The following is a 20,945-nucleotide window of genomic DNA, read 5'->3' as shown; positions in this document are numbered from 1 at the left end:
TTGGGTCCACACTGAGCCCATCACTCCAGTTCAGAAAACAGTCTTGGCAACACAAGCAAAACAGTTTGTTTCTGATTGTATAATGGATTCCCAGGTGGTAGGCATCAAGAGAGAGCCTAGGGAGCAGATAGTGACAGAAGGTAGAGTTGCTGAGCTGCTATGTGAATTTCAGAGAATGCCTACCAAGGTCAGTGTAAATATGCATTTTCTGAGCACTGCAAATACTTGTGTGTATTCTCATACAATGGAAATGCAAAATGAGGACAGGGCTGTGTGTTCAAACAGACAGGAGTGGGAAGTGTGGAATGACTCTTAAAGCCTCTCTTCATGCTTCAGAAGTGAGATGTGAAGTGAGTTTGATGCCTCTTGATTACAAGATTTAAATCCCATCCAACATGAGCACATAAAAAGGTTGTAAATAGCTATCTGGACTGGGAGGGTTCTTAATATGTCTTGTCTCTGTAGCAGGAATGCTATGAGTCTTCAGGTCAGCAAGGAAAAGGTGAATCTGCAGGCTGGACTTTACTTAATGAAACAACACAAACATACACTTAATTAGAGTTATAGAATCATAGAGTTGAAAGGGGTCTGGTGAGCCTTCTATTCCAACCCCCTGCTCAGTTCAGGACCTCCAGCTAAAGCATCCCCAAATGGTAGCTGTCCAGTTCACTGTGTAACTAAAAATGCAGCACACCACACACTGGTGTAAGATGCATTCCATGAAAACTAGAAGCTGCATATAATGACCTAGGATAAAATGTCCCGAATTTACTTCTTCCAGGTGGTTAATAATCCTGCACAGTTCCACGCTGCATCTGGATGTTATGTGTGCTTTCACATACAAATGTGCCTCTGGGGTAAAATAAGGTCCTTTCTGTTTCTTTTGCTAGACAAGAATTGCAAAGAAATGACATGCAAGTCACTTGAGCATTCTTGGGAAGAGCTCCTGTTGAATAGTTGTGGACCATAATGATCCACCGGGATATTTAAAAGCAGTGGCATTCTAGATAACATTCCAGTAGCCATTCTAGGCTATTCAAGGGTCTGTTTTGTGGCCATTCCATAGGAACAAAATTCAAAAGGACCTTGATAAACTAGAAAACTGGACAGAAATTTTAAAAATGAAATTCAGCAGAGACAAATGCAAAATTCTACATTTAGGCCACAAAAACAAATGCACAGGTATATGATGGGAAAGGCATGGCTCACCAATACTAAATGCAAAAAGGACCTTGAAATAATTGTTCCTCATAAGCTGAATATGATCCAGCAGTTTGATGCTGCAGCAAAGAAGGCAAAAGTAGAAGCATAGTTTCCAAGTCAAGGGAAATAATAGTCTGACTATATTCTGCACTAGTCAGGCTGGAGTACTATGTTCATTTCTGAGCATCTCATTTTAAGAAGGATGTAGAAAAGCTGGAATGGGTTCAGAGAAGGCAAAAGCATGATAAGTGGTTTGGAGAACAAAACATAGGAGGGAAGGTTGAAGGAGTTGGGCTTGTTGAGCTTGGTGAAGAGAAGACTGAGGGGTGACATGACTGCCCTCAGTTTACTGTAAGAATAACCAAGATCAAGCTGTGAAAAAAACACCTAAAATTGAGGGTGAGGGAAAGTTGGCTTGAAGAAATGCCAGGTTTTTTTAAAAAACAAAATCTTTATTAATTTATTGCACACATAAAACATAATTCAACATAAAATAATTATCCACATAAAACATACTACGTATATCACAAGAAAAACATACACATACATACAGAAAGATCAATTACACATTGACAATATGGCAAAAGAGATTTACCAAATATGTCATTTGATAAGATGCTCATATCATTTTCCTTTAATGTTTCGTAATTGTCCTATCCTCTTTTTTAACTCACATTATCTACTGCATAGATCTATCACCTGTGAACAGAAGTTAAATAATTCAACCATAATCAGATCCAGTAATTACATTGTAAATACACATATAACTTTTCCCAATCTCTAGTAAATTTCCTATTAGCTTTCCCTTCAGGTTTGCCCATTTGCTCTATGTCTACTCACTTCCCTATCCATTCTTCTTCTGTTGGAGTAATGGACAGTCTCCAATATTTAGCCCAGAGGATCCGCTGCTGTGACCATGTGCCAGCTGAGCCTGCCAACCTCTTTCTCACATTTTTTTATCATAGTAGAATAGCCCTAATAGGGGAAAAAAATCTGGATGAAAATTAATTTGTCTTTGTAAGATAATTTGCATTTTTGATTTCACCATATGCCAGGATTTCTCTACTTTTTTTACACCTCCACCACACGTGGTAGAATGACCCCAATTCCCTGCCACACTTCCAGCAGAGATTGTTAGTGCCCTTATAAATCTCCGCAGATTTTTCAGGGGAGACATACCATCGAAGCAACATCAGAATGTGGTCAGATGGTAAAGGAATGAGGGAAAATGCACAAGCCAGGAGAGATTACAGCAGTTTGTTTTTGCCTGAGCCTGTTGGGAAGTCAAGATTCCAGCCCTCCTCTCATCTCTCTCCACTGAGTGCAGACTACTTTTACACTTTAAATTCAGTTTACCAGCAATTGAAGTACGCTGCAAACAAAGGGGGAAAGTGGGAAGAAGAGAGAGAAAATGAGTAGTGTAACAGAGGTATAATTGGGAAGGTCTTTGCCAAAACAGGACAGTTGGAGGGGATGTTAAAGTCTTTTCCAACTTGTGGTGACTCTGAGGTGATCCTGTCATGAGATTTTCTTGTCAAGGTTTGTTCAGAGGAGCTTTGCTCATGCTTTCCTCTGAAGCTGAGAGAGTGTGACTTACCCAAGGTGTTTCCATGGCCAGAACCTGTAAATCCCAGGCAGTAACTTCACAGTATTGCTTAAGGAATCTTGCAGCATGAATGTGAATGTTTAGTTCAAATTGTTCAGGGCAGTTGATGGTTGTGGTGATAGATTTATAGTGTTTATTTGCTTTTTAAATTCAGTCAACAAGGGTTTGTTTGATCCAGAGAGCTAGGTTGGAGAATATTTGAGCCCCACCACCCTCGTCACAAAAAAATAAAAATATGCAGAACCAAGATCAAAACAAACATTGCCAGGAACGAGCCGTCAATTAATTCAAAGATTGATTCATTTCAGGCTCAAGGGTGGCTAAGTGGGCTTGCCAGCCAATTAAACATTTTGAGATTTAGCTAATTTATCAACTCATTTATAATATTTACATATTACAAGCACATAAAGATTACACTCATCCTAACCCTGGGAAGAAACTGGAGGATGCTCTTTATGTTCAAAACCTGCTCTTGTAAAAAAAGTATGTGTCTGGACAACAATTCCCACAATCTTCTTGTTGTTCAAGGCAGCTGAACAACACCCCTTTCCCCAAAATAAATTTCCCAAGTTCTACTGTATTACAACTTTCCCCAGTAGAGTTAATTGTATCCAAAAATGTAGGATCTCTATTTACATTTGTTTTAAGCAAATATTTTTTATTAATAATATTATTTACAAGTAAGTGTACTACTCAGGAGGTACGCTTGACAGAAAAGTGTGGTTGGCTGTTGTTTCCTATTGAGTGTACACTTCATGGCAAGCCAAATTTTCTTCATATTGATATGTGAAATGGCCTTAATGTGAGGCTACCAACCCTCAGTTGAATTTATTGAGAGCTTTCCGCTCTCAGCACAACAAAAGCAGAGGTGAGCGTTGAGCCCTCCCATGTGGCCCACAGACTGTGCTTTCCCCACCTCTGGTATCAAGTTACAAATCAGAGATAGGAGGCAGTTGAGACATGATGGTAGAATAACAGCATAAATAAGGAGGGTGGCAGATGTATATTCAATCTGTTTCATCCTGGAATGGCATCATCTTGCCTCTCTCTCTCTCCTATTCTCTTTATCTTCATCTACCTGTGGCTCTGTGTATGTGAGGTTTATCACACAGGGCTTTTTGGAGCTCAGATCCGGGGTGACTCCTGGTTCAGCTATGTGAATTCACGTCGTAACATGAATGTTTTATCACACCTGGTTGCTCTTCCGAATCGAGGGGGAATCGAATCCAAGGCAAGTCACATGATGCGGATTCACACAAAATGGAGTGAGTGCACATTGTATTACACTGGTGCATACCATGCAGATTCAACAATTCGAATTGGGACCCTTGCGCATGCTCAGTGGGGCTCTGGACGCTGTCCTCCTTCCCTGCCCCCTCCTTAGCTGTCATCCTTCATCGGGCTGAAGGAGGAGGCAGGGAATGATGGGATAGGTCGCAGGAGGTCACTGGGGCCAGGATCGGGGTCAAGGAGCAGGCAGAGGATGATGGGATAGGTCACAGGGTGGAAGAGAGGACGAGATGGGGATGCAGGAGCAGGCAGGGGATGATGGGATAGGCAGCAGGGTGGCAGAGAGGACGAGATGGCATGAAGGAGGAGGGGGATGAAGGAGCAGGATGCAGAGGGCCAAGGGGGGCGACATCAGAATGATCTTCCACACCAGACCAATTCGAAGTGAAATCGAAGTGAGCTTGAATGCGAATTCTGTGAATTCACTTTTTTTTCTGAATTCATTAAATGAGGAGTCACTTTGGAATCACTGTGGAAGCCCCACGGAAGGAGCACCCATAGAAAGGAATCTCATCTGATAACACATTCACGTTATGATGTGAATACGCATCGTTGGACCTGCAGTCACCCCGGATCTGAGCTGTAAAATCTCCAAAAAGCTCCATGTGATAAACACCTGTGTGTGAATCTCTGTGTTTGCACCTTTCTCTGTCATGCTTTCTAGCCATCTGTGTGCTTGTGTGTCTTTCTCCATATGTGTGTCTCTCTGTGTGCATGTGCCTGTGTGTGTGTGTGTGCCTCTATGTGCATGTGCCTCTGTGTGTGTGCGCGCGCGTGCGTGCGCATGTCTCATTCTCTCTCTCTCATTCTCTTTCTCACTCTGTCTGAGTGCCCGTGTGTCTCTGTCTGTTTGTCTTTCTGTTTGAGTATCTGTCTCTCATTTTCTCTCTGCATCCATCCATCTGTGTGTCTTGCTCTATGCCTCTTTCTTTCTCTTTGTGTCTCTCTGGCTGGGTATCTTCCTCTATGGGTGTGTCTGACTCTCTCGCTTTCTCTTTGTGTCTGTGCATCTGCGCGTCTTTCTCTCTGTGTGTGTTATGTGTGTGTCTGTATGGGCGTGCACATGTCTCACTCTTTCACTCTCTCTCATCTCTTTGTGTGTGTTTTCATCCCTGTGTCTGTGTGTCTTTCTCTCTGTGTGCGTGTCTCTTCCTCTGTTCTTCCTCCAGCATCTCTCATATTCTCTCTCCCTTTCTCTCCTTCTCTGTGTCTGTCTATGTATTTCTGTGTATGTGTGTGTCTTTGTGTATGTGTCTCCTTCTCTCTCTCTATGAATCTCTCTCTTCCTCCGTCGGCCTGTCAGAGCCAGACTAGATGTCCTTTTTGGTGATGGAGGTGGAATTGGTCTCCTGTTTGATTCCACTTCCATTTGAATACAGATTTCCACTACTGCCGGGATGATAAGTCTGATTGAAACAGCTTGGATGCCATCTAGAGGCCTCCTGTTTTCCTCGTCTCACATCCCCACCATCTCCACCGCCATTGGTCCTGGACTTTCATGTACACAGAAGGCTGGTCAGAGTGTGTGGGGAGACATGTCTGTCTGATACTTGGGGACATCAAGAGAGAGAGCAGCCGCCTCTTTTTTAAAAATGCTGAAGAGAGGAGATCTCAAAGCTCCAATTCTTTCGGAGCCCAGCCTTGAAGGACGACAGAGAAGAAGAAAACATAACTATTATATATTGTATGTAAAGAGATCTTGTAGATCTCTTCATAGATTTAAGTCTACTTCCTCATATGCAATAAGTAGACTTAAGTCTATGAAAGCTCATGCTGCCAACTTCTTCCTTTCAGTTAGTCTCAAAGGTGCTACAAGATCTCTTTACATACTGATTTTACAGACTAACGTGGCTATATCTTTGAATTCTGTATCTATTATATTTGGTATATAGTTTTTCATCCATTTTAATATTTTAATGTGAAATGTTTTATTTCACATCTTAAATTGTGTCAGGGAGACTTTTCTATGGGGTATGTGTATGTGACCACTGCAAAAGATCTGCCAGACAAATAAGATCTAAACCAGTCGAGAACAGAGTCTGAGAACCCAAGGTCAGAGAGTATGTCAACTAGGAGACAGTGATCAACGGTGCCAAAGGCTGCAGACAGATCAAGAAGGATGAGAACAGAGTAAAGGCCATTAGCCTTGGCCTGTAAAAGGTCATTGGAGATCTTAGTGAGAGCTGTCTCTGTGGAATGCCTTGGGCAGAAACCAGACTGAAAGGGATCAAGAATGGAGTTGGCTTCAAGAAACTCAAGACAGGATTTTCCCATTCTTGAAAAGCCACAGGATGAGCATGGGCTGCCGAAGAGTTGCCAATGGGGATGAAATGAAATGAAATTCTTTATTAAGGTCAAAGACCAGCATCAATATAAAATATAACATAGAAAAATAAGATAAGATTACTTGGGATAAAAATCTGCCAACTAGAAATGAAAATAATTCATTTCTGGTACATTTAAGATAGCTTCAATTAAAATAAAAATAGACCTTTATGGGCTTCCACCCTTAAAATAGAAATAATAAAAGTAGATTGGGGATTGTAGCAAGATCCGTCATTGACAGGTTAAACAAGTGTCTATCCCATCAAGGATAGGCGCGTGGGATAATCTACATTTTTCACCTTTGGTGTATGCTTATGTAATTTTATATTGTTTTTAGCTAGGTGGTTTTAATTGTCTTTTAAAAGTTTATTATAAAGTTTTAAATGGTTTCATTTCTGGGCCGCCATGGATCCTTCTCTGGAAGAAAGGCAGCATAGGAATGAAGTAAATAAATAGTTTAATTTTTTCCCCTGAAACTTTATATTTATACTTTGTAATGCTTTTGTATTGTTTTGAATTTGTACTGTTTTAAGTTGGTTGGTAGCCTAGTCAAGTCCCTATATCAAGACAAAAGTAAGCTATAAATAAATAAAATTACAATTATAATGGTTATCATTATACCTCAGCAACTGCCAAAGAGAGGAGGATGCAGGCTTGTTCTCTGCTGTCCCAGAGGGTAGGACCAGGTCTAATGGTTAAGTTACAGGAGGGTGATGGGGTCTCTTTCTTTGGACGTAGAATCAGAGAGTTGGAAGAGACCCCAAAGGCCATCCAGTCCAAACCCCTGCCACAAAGGACTACACTACACCATCAAAGCAGCCCCTACAGATGCCCATCCAGCCTCAATTTAAAATCCTCCAAAGAAGAAGACTCCACCACACTCCAAGGCAGAATACTGGAAATTTGCACACAGTCCTTTCCTCTTTTCCAAAACAGGAGAAACTACACCAGGCTGAGTCTCTCATATCTGAAATGCTTGGGGTCAGAAGTGTTTTGTTTTTCAGAATGCCTATATTCCCATATACATACAGTACATAATAAAATATTGTGGGCATGAGACCCAGGTCTAAACACAACATTCATTTATGTTTGGTATACATCTTATCCACATAGCTGGAGGGTAATTTTATACATAAAATTTTTAATAACTTTGTGCATGAAACAACCAACAGAACAAACAGAAAGCAAAGGTGTCACTATCTCAGCCATACATGAAAAAAGTCTGAAGATGGGACCCAAGTCTGAACACAGAATTCATTTCTGTTTCATATACATCTTATCCACATAGCCCAGAAATAATTTTATACGTTTTTTGTCCATGAAACAAAGTTTTTGTACACTGAACCATCAGAAAGCAAAGGTGCCATGATCTTAGTCACTCATGAAAAAGTTTTGGGTTTTGATATATTATGGATTTTAGAATTCTGAATAAGAAAGACACTGCTTTTATTTATCACCTTGAGGTGAGCCACATGAATAAGAGACTCAGGGTCAGGCCCTGAGATGTGGCAACCGAACTTCAAGTTCACTTCTTACTTTTAAAAAAGCCTGTGGAGACAAAAACAGATTGGGGGGATATATATTTTTTCTCTCTGGTTTTACTTCACGAACCAAGATTCAGGAAGGACTCATCCCACACTTTCTACAAGCATGTTGATGACTAAAAAGGCCAATCCGAGATAAACAAGTCCGGTTGCAGAAAGCACAGCAGAGAGTCTCCTTGGGTGATGTTTCCAGGTTGTGGTTCTTTCTGCGTTGTTGTTTCTCTTCGAGACTCGTTTGCCGTGAACTTTCAAAAAAGGCTGCAGTATGGTGGATAGTGCGTCTCCGTGCCTCCCGATGCGAGGCCAAGGCGGACCATTGTTGGTGATCAATTTGGCCGAGCCTGAGATGTTGTTTCAGGGAGTCCTTATATCTCTTCTTTGGAGCTTCCCTCTTATGCTGACCCATGGCGAGTTCACCGTAGAATACTATTTTGGGGAGTTGATGGTCCTTCATCCTAGAGACGTGTCCTGCCCAGCGCAGCTGCGTCCTCAATAGCATGGCCTCAGTGCTGGTGATCCCTGCTTGCTCAAGGGCAGCAACATTCGTCACATAGTCAGTCCAGTGTATATTTAGAATTGTGCGTAAACAGCGCTGATGAAAGCGTTCAAGGAGTCGTAGGTGTTGGCAGTAGGTGACCCATGTTTCAGATCCATAGAGGAGAATAGACAGTACAATGGCTCTATACACACTGATTTTTGTACTTCGCCTCAAGTGTTTGTTACTCCAGACTCTTTTGTGAAGCCTTCCGAATGCACTATATGCCTTTGCTAGTCTGTGATCGATCTCTTTATCAATCTTGGCGTCTGAGCAGATGATGCTTCCCAGGTAGGCGAACTGCTGGATGGACTTAAGCACAAATGTGCCTACAGTGATGTCGGGATGGTAGTGTTCTTCCTGTGGTGCCGGCTGGGAGAGAACTTCTGTTTTCTTCAGACTGACCTCCAGTCCAAAGAGCTCTGCAGCTATTGCAAAACAAGAGGTTAGGCGTTGCAGAGCTGCTTCCGTATGGGCAACGAGGGCAGCATCGTCAGCAAAAAGCAGCTCACGGACTAGATAGTTTAGAGTCTTAGTGCGAGCCCTCAGAGGGCTTAAGTTGACCAGGCTACCATCAGTACAGTAGCGTATATAAATGCTGTCGTCTTCTTTGAGATCTGCCAGGCCCATAGCCCTTTGGGGCATCATGCTGAAGAAGATTGTAGAGTTGGAGCAAGAAACCAACCTTGTTTCACACCATTAGTTATTAGAAAGGGCTCAGAGAGAGCGTCGCCATATCTGCTGGCCTTCATGTAGCAGGATGATCATTTTGAGGAATTTGGGGCTCCTAGTCGTTCCAAGGAATCCTGCCACATACCTTTTCTACTCAAAGTGTCGACAGGCTTTGGTGAGTGCGACAATTGTACATAGAGTCCTTTGTTCTGCTCTCTACATTTCTCTTGCAGTTGTCTAAGGGCAAATACCATGTCTGTAGTGCTTCTATAGCTCTAAAGCTGCAGGTGGCTGGTTACAGGTAAAGAAGAGTTCTTCAGCAGGAACTAATCTGTTCAGCAGTATCCTTGCAAGGATTTTTCCAGCAATGGAGAGCAGTGTTATACCTCGATAGTTTGAGCAATCTGATTTTGCTCCTTTTTTCTTGTACAGGGTGATGATGACTGCATCTTGGAGATCTGATGGCAGTTCGCCTTTTTCCCAGCAACTCACAAGGAGCTCGTGGAGTTTAGCATGGAGTACATGACCTCCATGTTTCCAAGCTTCAGGTGGAATTCCATCAATCCCGGCAGCCTTGCCGTTTTTCATCTGCTGTATGGCCTTAACAGTTTCTTCCAAAGTGGGAGCTATATCCAATTCCTTCTTCATCAGTTGTTGTGTCATGTGTTGAATAGCTGAGTCTTGGACTACTCGGTTGGCACTAAAGAGGCTTTGGAAATGTTCAGCCCATCGGTTCAGAATGGAAGCTTTATCTGTGATTAGTGTTTGACCATCTGTACTGTATAGGGAGCTTTGGACCTGATATGTAGGTCCAAACACTGCTTTAAGAGCTTCTTAAAATCCTCTGGAATCACCCAGATCTGCACAACGTTGTGTCTTTTCTGCTAAGTTGACCCACTACTTGTTCTGAATGTCTCAGAGTTTTTGTTGGAGTTGACTACATGCAAGGCGAAAGGCTGCTTTTTTGACATGGCAGGATGGCTGAGTGAGGTGTGCTTGGTGAGCAGTTCTCTTCTTTGCCAACAGCTCCTGGATCTCTTGGCTGTTTTCATCAAACCAGTCTTGGTTTTTCTTGAGGGAGAACCCTAAGGATTCTTCCGCAGATTACAGGATGCTGTTTTTGATATGTTGCCAAAGCACTGTAGGAGAAGAGTCTACAGGATGGTCTTCAAGTTTTGTTTGCAAATTTGCCTGGAAGCTGTCTCTCATGGCAGCTTGTTGAAGATTGTTGACTTGGAGTCTCTTCTTTAGGATGCCACCCCTCTTAGGTTTAAACTTAGAATGAAGATTTAGTTTACATCTTACGAGGCGATGATCTGTTTGACATTCTGTACTGGGCATCACTCGGGTATGACGGACATCACGAATATTTCTCTGGCGCACTAGGATATAGTCAATGAGGTGCCAGTGTTTGGATCGGGGATGCATCCAGGTTGTCTTCAAGCTATCGTTCTGCTGAAAGATAGTGTTTGTAATAGTCAGCTGCTGTTCTGCACAAAACTCTAGCAGGAGGCGTCCGTTATCTTTACAGTTTCCAACACCATGCTTGCCTAAAACACCTTTCCAGGCTTCAAAGTTCTTTCCTACTCTGGCATTGAAGTCACCTAGGATAATGATTTTCTGCAGGGACTTTTTGTATAAAGTGGCATAGGTCTGAGTAGAATTTGTCTTTCTCCGCAGGGTCGGCTTGCATAGTTGGGGCATATATACTGAAGAGAACAACATGTTGGAGGCATAAGGAGATAATGCGGTAAGATGTCCTGTTGGCAAGGTTTCAAGTTTGGAGGCAATGGAGTTTTTGATCATAAAGCCTACACCTGATAGATGTTTTTCAGTTTTGGGTTTGCCAGACCAGTAGAGTGTGTAGCCGGCACCGTGTTCTTTAAGGCTGCCTTCCTCATGGAGATGTACTTCACTAAGAGCAGGGATGTCGATGTTAAGTCGTGATAGTTCATGGGCTATTAGAGCAGAATGACACTCAGGACATCCACTATCTGCAGAATCTTGCATGGTTCTGATGTTCCAGCATGCAAGCGTTAGTCTATTTGCACCTTTGGAGGCTGGTGTGTGCCTTTGTTTCTTTGTCTTTGTCTGTCTGCATCAGTAGATGCCCTTTGGCCTCGGCTAGGCAACCAGGTAAATGGGGGTGAGCTTTCTTTAGGCCACCTTTTCTAGGCCCCTCTCCATATAGAGCAAGCAGTGTTCTCCTTAAAAAAGGCTGCTTGGTCATTCAGGATGCTGGCGAACAAGACTGTCATCCCCAGTCAGTCTCAAGCGACCAAAGTCCTGGACCGCCTGCATGCAGGGTTGGGTCTGCGGTTTCCAGTGCATCTTTACACCTGCCGTTTCATCCCTCGCCTATCGCTACAGGGCTTTTTTGGAGATTGGATGTATCCTTCGAGCCTGTGCAATGGGTTTTTCTGGTGGAGCTCAGCGTGCACAGAACTGGCCTCACCCTTTAAACCAGAGGTTCATCTGCTGGGGCCTTGACAAACATGGACGGTGGCAGCGAGGTCCTCGGGTCGTAGGTTTGATTAGAGTTTCCTTTTCTTAGATGGTTGACCTTACAGGGTTAGACTAGCACCATCTGCCCGGGTTTGGGATTAGAGTTTTCCTTCTCTCTTGCCATAAGACTAGAGAGCCCATCCTGCCCTTTGGCGCTCTTGGTCAGACCCTTCGGTTGTGACTGCCCAAAGAGTAAAAGACAGACACAACATATTTTAATTTGCTGTCAAATGTAGGCCACCAGCAAAGAAAACAAAATACATTTGGCCCTCCTTATCAACTGATTTTTTTATCTACAGATTCAAGCATCCACAGCTTGAAAATATATTTTTTAAAAGTATAAATTCCAAATAGCAAAACTTGATTTTGCCATTTTACAAAGGAGAAACTATTTTGCTATGCCATTATATTTAATGGGACTTGATCATCCATGGATTTTGTTATCCACGGGGGATCTTAGAACCAAACCTCAGCAGATAACAAGGACCCACTGTATAATGAAATTAGGTTATTTCATTTTAACGACAAGACTTAATCACCTTTTTTCCCACACTCTCGTTTCAAATATAGCCACCAATTTTCACTTTACATATTGTCTTTTCATAGTTAGGAGAGATAAAATTAATTGAAAGTATAACACTTTCTACAAATCTGTATCATCTTTTCTAACACCTTTTGCACTTGGTTTTTAAAAAAGTGTTGACTGACAGTGTATGCCAACATTTGTATGATAGTACAAATAATCGGATTTAATGTGCCAGTCAGAGCCAGTGTGGTGAAGTGGTTTCAGTGTTGGACTAGGACACTGGGAGATAAGAATTCAAATCCGCACTCAACCATGGAAACCCGCTGGGTGACCTAGGGCAAGTCACACTCTCTCAGCCTCAGAGAAAGGCAAAGGCACATCCCCTTTGAACAAATTCTACCTTCACCTTAGGGTTGCCATAAGTCAGAAATGACTTGAAAGCACACACACTGAGGTAGAAGATTTTTAAAGTTTCATATTTAGTATGCATATAATATATTCATGTAACTGCACTCTGTTTGTACGAAAATCCTATATGTTAACTTTTGCCATGTCCAATGGGAGATGCCAGCTAAGGGTCTTTGTTTAAACACTATATAAAGAAGCCATTTTTCCTTGTTCTTGGCCCTGGGAACTTTGTTGGAATGTGAATTCCTCCCAGGGTGACAGCTGTCTTAAATAAATCTGTGTTTGGCAAATTCATCTTTGGTCCCCTCCTATCTGATTCTGTCAGACCGAGGCTTGTTGTGAGGAAGGTGTGAGAACCTGCAGCGAGTTAGCAGTTTCTTCTACAACAACACAACATCAACAAAGTCTGCCAGCCTTTCACATATTTCATCTTTACAGTCAATATATCTAACATTTGACATATGAAAACTGAACACATGTGGCCAAGCAACATCAGAGTGTGGTCAAGAGGGCAAAAGTTATTGATAAGGAAGAGCAAACAAGCTAGCAGGGCAATTCTGTCCCCCTCCACACCTTTCCTCCTGGCAAGCCACCTTGCGTTCCTGTACTGGAAGGAAAGCATAGCATAAACAAACATAATAATAATAAGTTAATTGAGTGCAAACTCTGGTTAAACCTTGAACTCAATTGGTGCGAGTGAAGTCAAGTGATGATGAAGAGGGAAAGTGGATATACAGGAGAAAATCTGGAATGTTTTTAAAGCATCTTGAAAGGAGGAATAGCAGAGGTCTAATCCAGACTATTTGGGACAGTTGGAGGGTGTGCTATATATTAGCAATGTTAACCATTATCTTTGAAATACAAAGCAGCCCTAGTTTGTATTAGTATTTTGTCTACAACAAACAATGTCCATACTTAACAGGTGGCAGATAGGGGCTTCTCCATTGTGGAATCTGTTGAAATTACGCTGCTGTTAACTAAAAGATGTAACTGAATTTGTGTTATGCATCTAGTGGTGCAGTGGTTTGAATGTTGGACTATAACTCTGGGAGATCGGCATCTGATTCTCTGCTTGGCCATGGATACCCGTTGCATGACTTTGGCTGAGTCACCCAAGGAGCAGCTTTAGGGAGCTGGATATGTTTAGCCTGGAGAAGAGACGCTTAAGAGGGGACATGATGACCATGTTTAAGTATTTGAAGAGATGTCATACTGAGAATGGAGCAAGCTTGTTTTCTGCTGCTCCAGGGACTAGGATATGGAGTAATGGATTCAAACAACAGGAAAAGAGATTTCACCTAAACATTAGGAAGAATTTAGAATCATAGAATCATAGAGTTGGAAGAGACTGTAAGGCCATCCAGTCCAGACCCCTGCCATGCAGGAAATCTCAATCAAAGCATCCCCAACAGATGGCCATCCAGCCTCTGCTTAAAGACCTCCAAGGAGGGAGACTACACTACTTCCTGATGGCACAAGTTGTTCAGTAGTGGAATACACTCCTTCAGAATGTGGTGGAGTCTCTTTCTTTGGAAGCTTTGAAGCAGAGGCTGGATGGCCATCTGTCAGGAGTGTTTTGATTGTGTATTCCTCCTTCTTATTGTTATGTGCCTTCACATCATTTCTGACTTACAGCAACCGTAAGGTGAACCTATCATGGGGTTTCTTGGCAAGTTTCTTCAGAGGAGGTTTGCCTTTGCCTTCCCTTTGAGAACGAGAGTGTGTGACTTACCCAAGGTCACCCAGTGGGTTTCTGTGGCTGAGGTGGCATTTAAACCCTGGGTCATAGTCCAACACTCAAACCACTACACCATGTGTATTCTTGCACTGCAGTGGGAGTCAAGAGATTCATCTAGACAGATGTCTTGGTGATTCTGACCTTAATGCCTGGTCATTTTAGGCGGGAGTCCCACTGGTAGAACTATGGCAGTTACCTGTGGCAAGATCAGTGCAAAATACAAACTGCAAATTCACCAGGGGAAATATAACCACTTCAGGAACTGGCCTCAACATTTCTTTGATTCCCCTACAGAGGTCTGGAATGAGCAGGGGACATTTTTCCAAGCCTGATGCTCAACACACATTATTGGCTCTTGGCAACAAATTGTGCCTCTGTTGGATCCAGTTCAAAAGCTTGCAGTGCACCCTCGGTACAGCTTGTTCACAGCTGGGTCCTCAAAACTAAACTCCACTTTAGATCAGTGGGACTTAGGCCGCATCCGCACTGCAGAAATAATCCAGTTTGACACCACTTAAATGGCCATGGCACAATGCTATGGAATTCTGGGAGTTGTAGTTTGTTGTGGCACCAGAGCAATTCCATAGTATTGAGCCATGACAGTTAAAGTGGTGTCAAACCGGATTATTTCTGCAGTGCGGATGCAGCCTTGGTTCTGGCCTAACAAGCTAGTCATGCTGGACATTGCCAGCTAAACCGAGCATCCATTCAGCATCCCTCAGTTCCCACCAGAGGGAACTACAGAGCAACTGAAATACAATCTTGAGTCTGGTTGGAGCTTTCGCCTTATTAATGCTGCTCCTATAAAGGGAGCAACTGAGACCAATTCTGTCTTGTGTGCCACGAGGCTGCAGTTAAGCAGCTGTCTCTAATATCCAAGAAATGCATTTCTTCAATGACCCTTTTACAAAAACAGAGACTGTGTGTGAGAGAGAAAGAACATTTTCTCCCTGCCTTTTGCTCTTGAGCTCCTGCTGCTTCGCGGCTGCTAATGAATTTTTTTTTCTTGCAATGTTCTTGTTGTTTGGTTGGTCTGGTTTCTTCCAGCACATTTCAGTAATGCGTCTGCCTTTGGTTTCTTGAGTGCCTCTCCACCAATGGCATTCCAGCCCTTTCCCCAAAACAAACACATCAGACAATGAAAACCAGATTAATAGACTTCAGATGCAAGGGAGATAAAAACAGGGAACGACGAAAATAGCCCTTTAGAAAGAACATAAAGGGAAATCAAATGAGTCCAGAGTTAGGAGGGGCAGTGCTTTAGAAAAACAGCACAATGAGGAGAATAGCCTTCAGAATACACACTACTGATAGCAATGGATAATTGGTGTCTTTGTATCCCAACTTTAGGAAGTGGCAATTAATTTTTTTTTTCTTATTACCTGCAAAATGTACAGCTATCTGGATCTAAAAGCTCAGCTGCCTAGTGGCAATGAGCACCTTTTAAACCTGGATCACTGGCAAAGTAGGTAAGTTGTGCACAGGTAATTTGCACAGGTAATGATGGTGGTTGCAAAGGGCAAAGCACAGAGCTGTCCGTAACTGCCACTGCAGTCCATAATAGCAGAAACGCAATTCAGATAATGTGTTTTAAACTTTTTTCTTTATAGTAACTTCTATATGACTTTCTCAGTGCTGCTCAGGGCATTGTACAAATTTAGAAAGCATGACAAAGCAATCGATATTTGTACAATTAAATCATACCAAAAGAAGAAATGGAGGGGGGGGGGGCACTAAAGCATTGCTACCACCATAAAGTAATGACAAAATTATAAATCTAAACTACAGTGGTCCCTCCACATTCATTGGGGTTAAGGGTGAAGGACACCCGTGAATGTGGAAAAGCCACAAATAAAAAAAAGCACTGTTACTTTTATCTAAGTGAATGCCTCTCCTGGAATCTCAAAGACCTCCAGTGCAACTCTGTGGTCAACATCTGCCAGAATTTGACCATAGAATCATGCTGGAGGACCTACAAATACCTAGAGAAGTGTTTTCCCTAGGAACCTCTTAGTTTCTTCAGCACAACTCTATGGTCAGCATCTGGCAGAGGTGCGCTGGAGGACATAGAGATTCCTAGAGAGAACATATTAATCAAATCCGCAAAAGTCAAAACTGCAAATGTACACTTAAGAAGTATGAACATTTGATTAAATAAAAAGGCCATGCTCCAGCCAGAATTAATGAATATCTTCAAAATATGCCTACCTTGAACATAAGTAAATAGATTAGTGTAGAAGTTAAACACATGAATTGTGGAAGGGATACTCCAGATACTTTTAAAAAGAAAAATAAATCTGGACCAAGTATTCAAAGAAAGCTGTATATCCTCCAATTATCTTGATTTGGTAAGAACAGTCCCAGTCCTCTGCCATTCTATTTTTTCAACTGTTTTTAAAAGGTCCCAGTTTCTCTCTCTTCCTCCTGCTTTCCTCCTTTGTTCTCAGCTTATTTCAATTGAGGCAAATTGAGTAAAAAGAGCAGAAGTAGTTTCTACTTCATCAATTAAGTTGAGAGAGAAGCAAGAGAGCATAATTTTGCCCTTCCCAGTTGGCTCAGGCCAAAGCAAAGTGCTGCAGCCTCTCCTAGCTTCTCTGTTGTTGTTTTTATTACTGATCACATTTGCCATCTTGGCCACCTTCTGATCTTGCTTGGCCACATGTATCATGGTCTTCATCTGTGCGGTGTCAGAGGGTATGGGATTCAAGATGGCTTACAATATAAATTAAATTTATTTATTGGATTTATATTCTGCTTTTCTCCCAAATGTCTCAAAGCACAATACGACACAAATCAAAACTAAAAAAACGGAGTACAAAATTTTATTTATTTATTGTATTCACTTATATTCTGCCTTTCTCTCAATAATAAGATGCAGGATAGCCAACAACATATTTAAAACAATACAGATTAAAATTATACAAACACTTCAAGGAAGATATAATATCAAAGTTAAAAAACTATGTTTATAAAAATTACATTTATATTTTATATTAAATTTCTTCTAAAGCATTAAAGAAATATGTTCTTTTATGCTTTCATACATTCACCCAAAAGACTACTGGTAAAGCATTAAAAATTAAAACCATTAAATCAATTTTTGCTAAGTTTTGAGTTTGACACTCTTGATCTGTGCAAAGAGCCAACTGAGGAAGGACTAGGGACTTTGACAAAATGGCATACCAGTACCCTTAAAGGCTGGGGACATTGGGGGTCTCCACCCTCCATGCCAGTGTCTCCTTGAAATTTGGGGCAATTATAGCTCAAAGGAGGCCTGAGAGAGGAGGGTAACTGCAGGGATCCTTTCACCTATGTATACTGGTAATAGCTGCAGACAGTGCTCCAGCTTCAGTTTAAAAAATTGTTTTATTTATAAATTTGCAAATGTTCATGCAGACAAACAAGAACTGAAGTAACCTTAAGAATCATACAAGGCTATCAAAAAGAAAAGCTAGATAGAGAGAATTCTGAGGTTAAAGAGGGTGATAATTACTGGTCCTGAAGAGATCCATGGAAAATGCAGAATGGTTCAGACTGTGTCTCGGAGGGTTACCCAGAGAGAGCCCTAGTCTGTGAACACTGGGTCTGTAAACAAAGTGGCTAGACTGGGTGGATATTTATACTGCATTTCATACCCTTGAGGGGTGCGTTGTGTTATGTTTGATATAACAAAATGGTTTAATGGCTTTCCCCGGGAGACTGACAAAAGGGTCTAGAACAGCTGGTGGCTTTAGCTCAGGAGTGACAATACACTGATTAGATCCTTTACGTTCAGGCAGAGAGGGTCTTTAGGAAATCATAAGATGGGGTAAAGGGAATGGTCACTGACTGCTTTTAATGGGACTCCATTTGCTTATATTATAAGTGGAAATGCACAGAGTCTAGGAGGGAGGGAGATGATCAGCAAACCCATTTTCTTAGTTTTATCTAGGTGCCTGCATGTTGTCCATTCAGTGTGACTCCTGCACGTGTATAACTTGTAGTGTCCGCAGGTCACTGCAACCCCAATACATGCCGAACTCTAGATGTTAATTATGAAACTGCATATCCATCAGGAGGAGTGTCGAGTATGCTAACAATACTTTCCCAACATTTCACAGACAAAAGCCAGGGACACATATGGCCAAGCAACATCAGTAACCATGCGGTCAACATAGAAAAAGTTATTAATGAAGAAGAACACACAAACAAGAAGAGGCCGCATCAGTTTGCTTTTCCCTGAGTCTCCTGGGAAGGACAGATTCCCTTCCTGAAAATACACACTACATACTAAAAGCAGCACATCCAATTGTTCCTTGTCGTTAACTTGTCTTATTGTCTCATAAAATCAGCAAAACAAATGAAGTGACATAGAGATTCACAAAACCTGCCAACAGTATGGCGAGCATATGTGCTGAGTAAAGATCTGCTAAAATGTGGAGGATGTTCTCCAATGCCTTGTAACCATTTTCCAGCTAATCAGGTTTCATGGTTTTATATTTCCCCCATGAGCTTTCAAATAAGGGACATGTTTGCCAAAGATTGCCGATCTACCATCTGTTTGGGGAACACGCTCCTGCTTTTTTGCATTCTCGGTCCTTAGAAGTTCCCCTGACTCCAAATGAATATACTGGAAGCACCGAGAAATAATGTAATAATGATAATGGAAAAGTAAGAAGGGGGAAATAAATACTCTTTGAATACCAACAATGTCACCATGGCAAATCATGGGACTCAGTGCGCCTCTAGTATCCTTAACTTATCCTCTGTCCCTAGCAGACAGGTAATTGCTACTGGGAGCAAAACAGTTTTAAACCATTATCTCCTTTGGGAACAGAATCGCGGTCACAACAACCCTAAAGATTTTCTTTCTCGGAGAGAACATAATATAGGAAAGTGCTGGACAAGCAGGATATACATAAGTCTTTTTCTTGAGACCTGGCAGCTTAAACCCTTCAAATAAATTATCCCTCTAATGTTCTCTTGCAAAGCATGCATCTTCATGCAACATATCCTAGGCAACATATTTCAAGGCCGACTGACTAACGTAGGGATCAGGAAAGAAAATCAGGCAGGAGGTGGATTGATACCTTCCAATATTTCAGAGATGATAACTGGGACTTGTGTGGCCAAGCAACATCAGAATGTGGTCAAAAGGGCAACAGTTATGAATGAGGAAGAACACCAAGTGAGGAGAGGATGCAACCATTTGCTTTTTGCCTGTGCCTAATGGGAAGGGCATGATTTCATCACCTCTCCTTCTCTCTTTGCCCCTGAGTTAGTTGAGTACAAACTACTTTTGCACTTTGTTCTCAGTTTGCAGCAACTGAAATAATCTTGAGAACAAAGGGGGGGATAGAAGGAGGAGAGAGAAACTAGGACATTTTAAAAGCAGCTGAATAAGTGAGATGCCAGAGAATTAAACAAGTCTCTCCATGCCAAACTGGGACAGCAGGAGGATATGTGGATTCCTCCATTGCAGCCACTCTTGGGTTGGATAATGTCAAGGGTCATAGCCATGATATCCTCAGGTCTGTGGCAGAAGCACCAGGAACTGGCTGTGTGTCGCCTCTCTCTTCACTAAGAGGGAAAGAAGAAAAATCAATGTATTTGCAGCCACCACTTGTAGTACTACCTGACCATCTTTTGAACAGAGATAGGATATTCAAGACTGAGGACTTTTATCACACACAGCTTTTAAATCACCATAAAAGTTGGAAAATAGCACTTTTGGCTATACTTATCATAGTGTTGTTACACCACTCATTGACAGGGAAAACCCATCAATAAGCTCCCAATCAAACTAGTACAGTGCTAATCCTCAGGTGTGATACATTCCTTGTGTGGTAGTTCTGGTTCTGGGCAGTCGCATGGTGTCAGTGTCTCCTCCTCTCCCCCTTTTTCCTCACTATTCCAGAACAGTCCATGTTTTATAATTTTATTTATTTGTTTGTTTGTTTATTGTTAAATTGCATTAGCATAACTCCAGAATTAGTGAGAGCCACCATGGCGTATTTGTTTGAGTGCTGGATTACAACTCTGGAGACTAGGGTTCAATTCCCTGTTTATCCATGAAACCCACTGGGTGACCTTGGGCATGTTGCACACTCTCAGCCTCAGGGAAAGGCAAGGGCAAACCTCCTCTGAACAAATCCTGCCATGAAAACCCCATGATAGGTTTACCTTAGGGTCACCATATGTCAGAAATGACTTGAAGGCACACAACAACTACAACTCCAGGGGACTCATTTGATAAAGTACCAACAAAATCTATTGTTTTGTTAAAAAGTTTATAAGCAGAACATAGTGGAAGCAAATAAACTCTCCTGGGTAATGGAGCAAAACATTGGAGCTTATCGCACAGGGTTCAGGGAATGCAAATGGCGCGGAACGGAGGGGAGCAGGAAGGGAAGGGAACGGGGAAATCACCCATATTACTGCATGAGAGAACACCGCCAATGCCACCAGAAGTCCCCAATCTGTTGCCCATCTATCCCATGGGAGGCGATTTTCAAGAACTGTTCAGAATTGTTCTTGAAAATCGCCTCCGGTGGGACAGATGGGGAATGGATTGGGGACTTCGGGCGGCATCGGTGGCTTTTCTCTTTCAGTAC

The sequence above is a fragment of the Sceloporus undulatus genome, chromosome 4, assembly GCF_019175285.1.
Source record: "Sceloporus undulatus isolate JIND9_A2432 ecotype Alabama chromosome 4, SceUnd_v1.1, whole genome shotgun sequence".
Taxonomy (NCBI): Eukaryota; Metazoa; Chordata; class Lepidosauria; order Squamata; family Phrynosomatidae; genus Sceloporus; species Sceloporus undulatus.
This window is presented reverse-complemented; position numbering follows the sequence as displayed.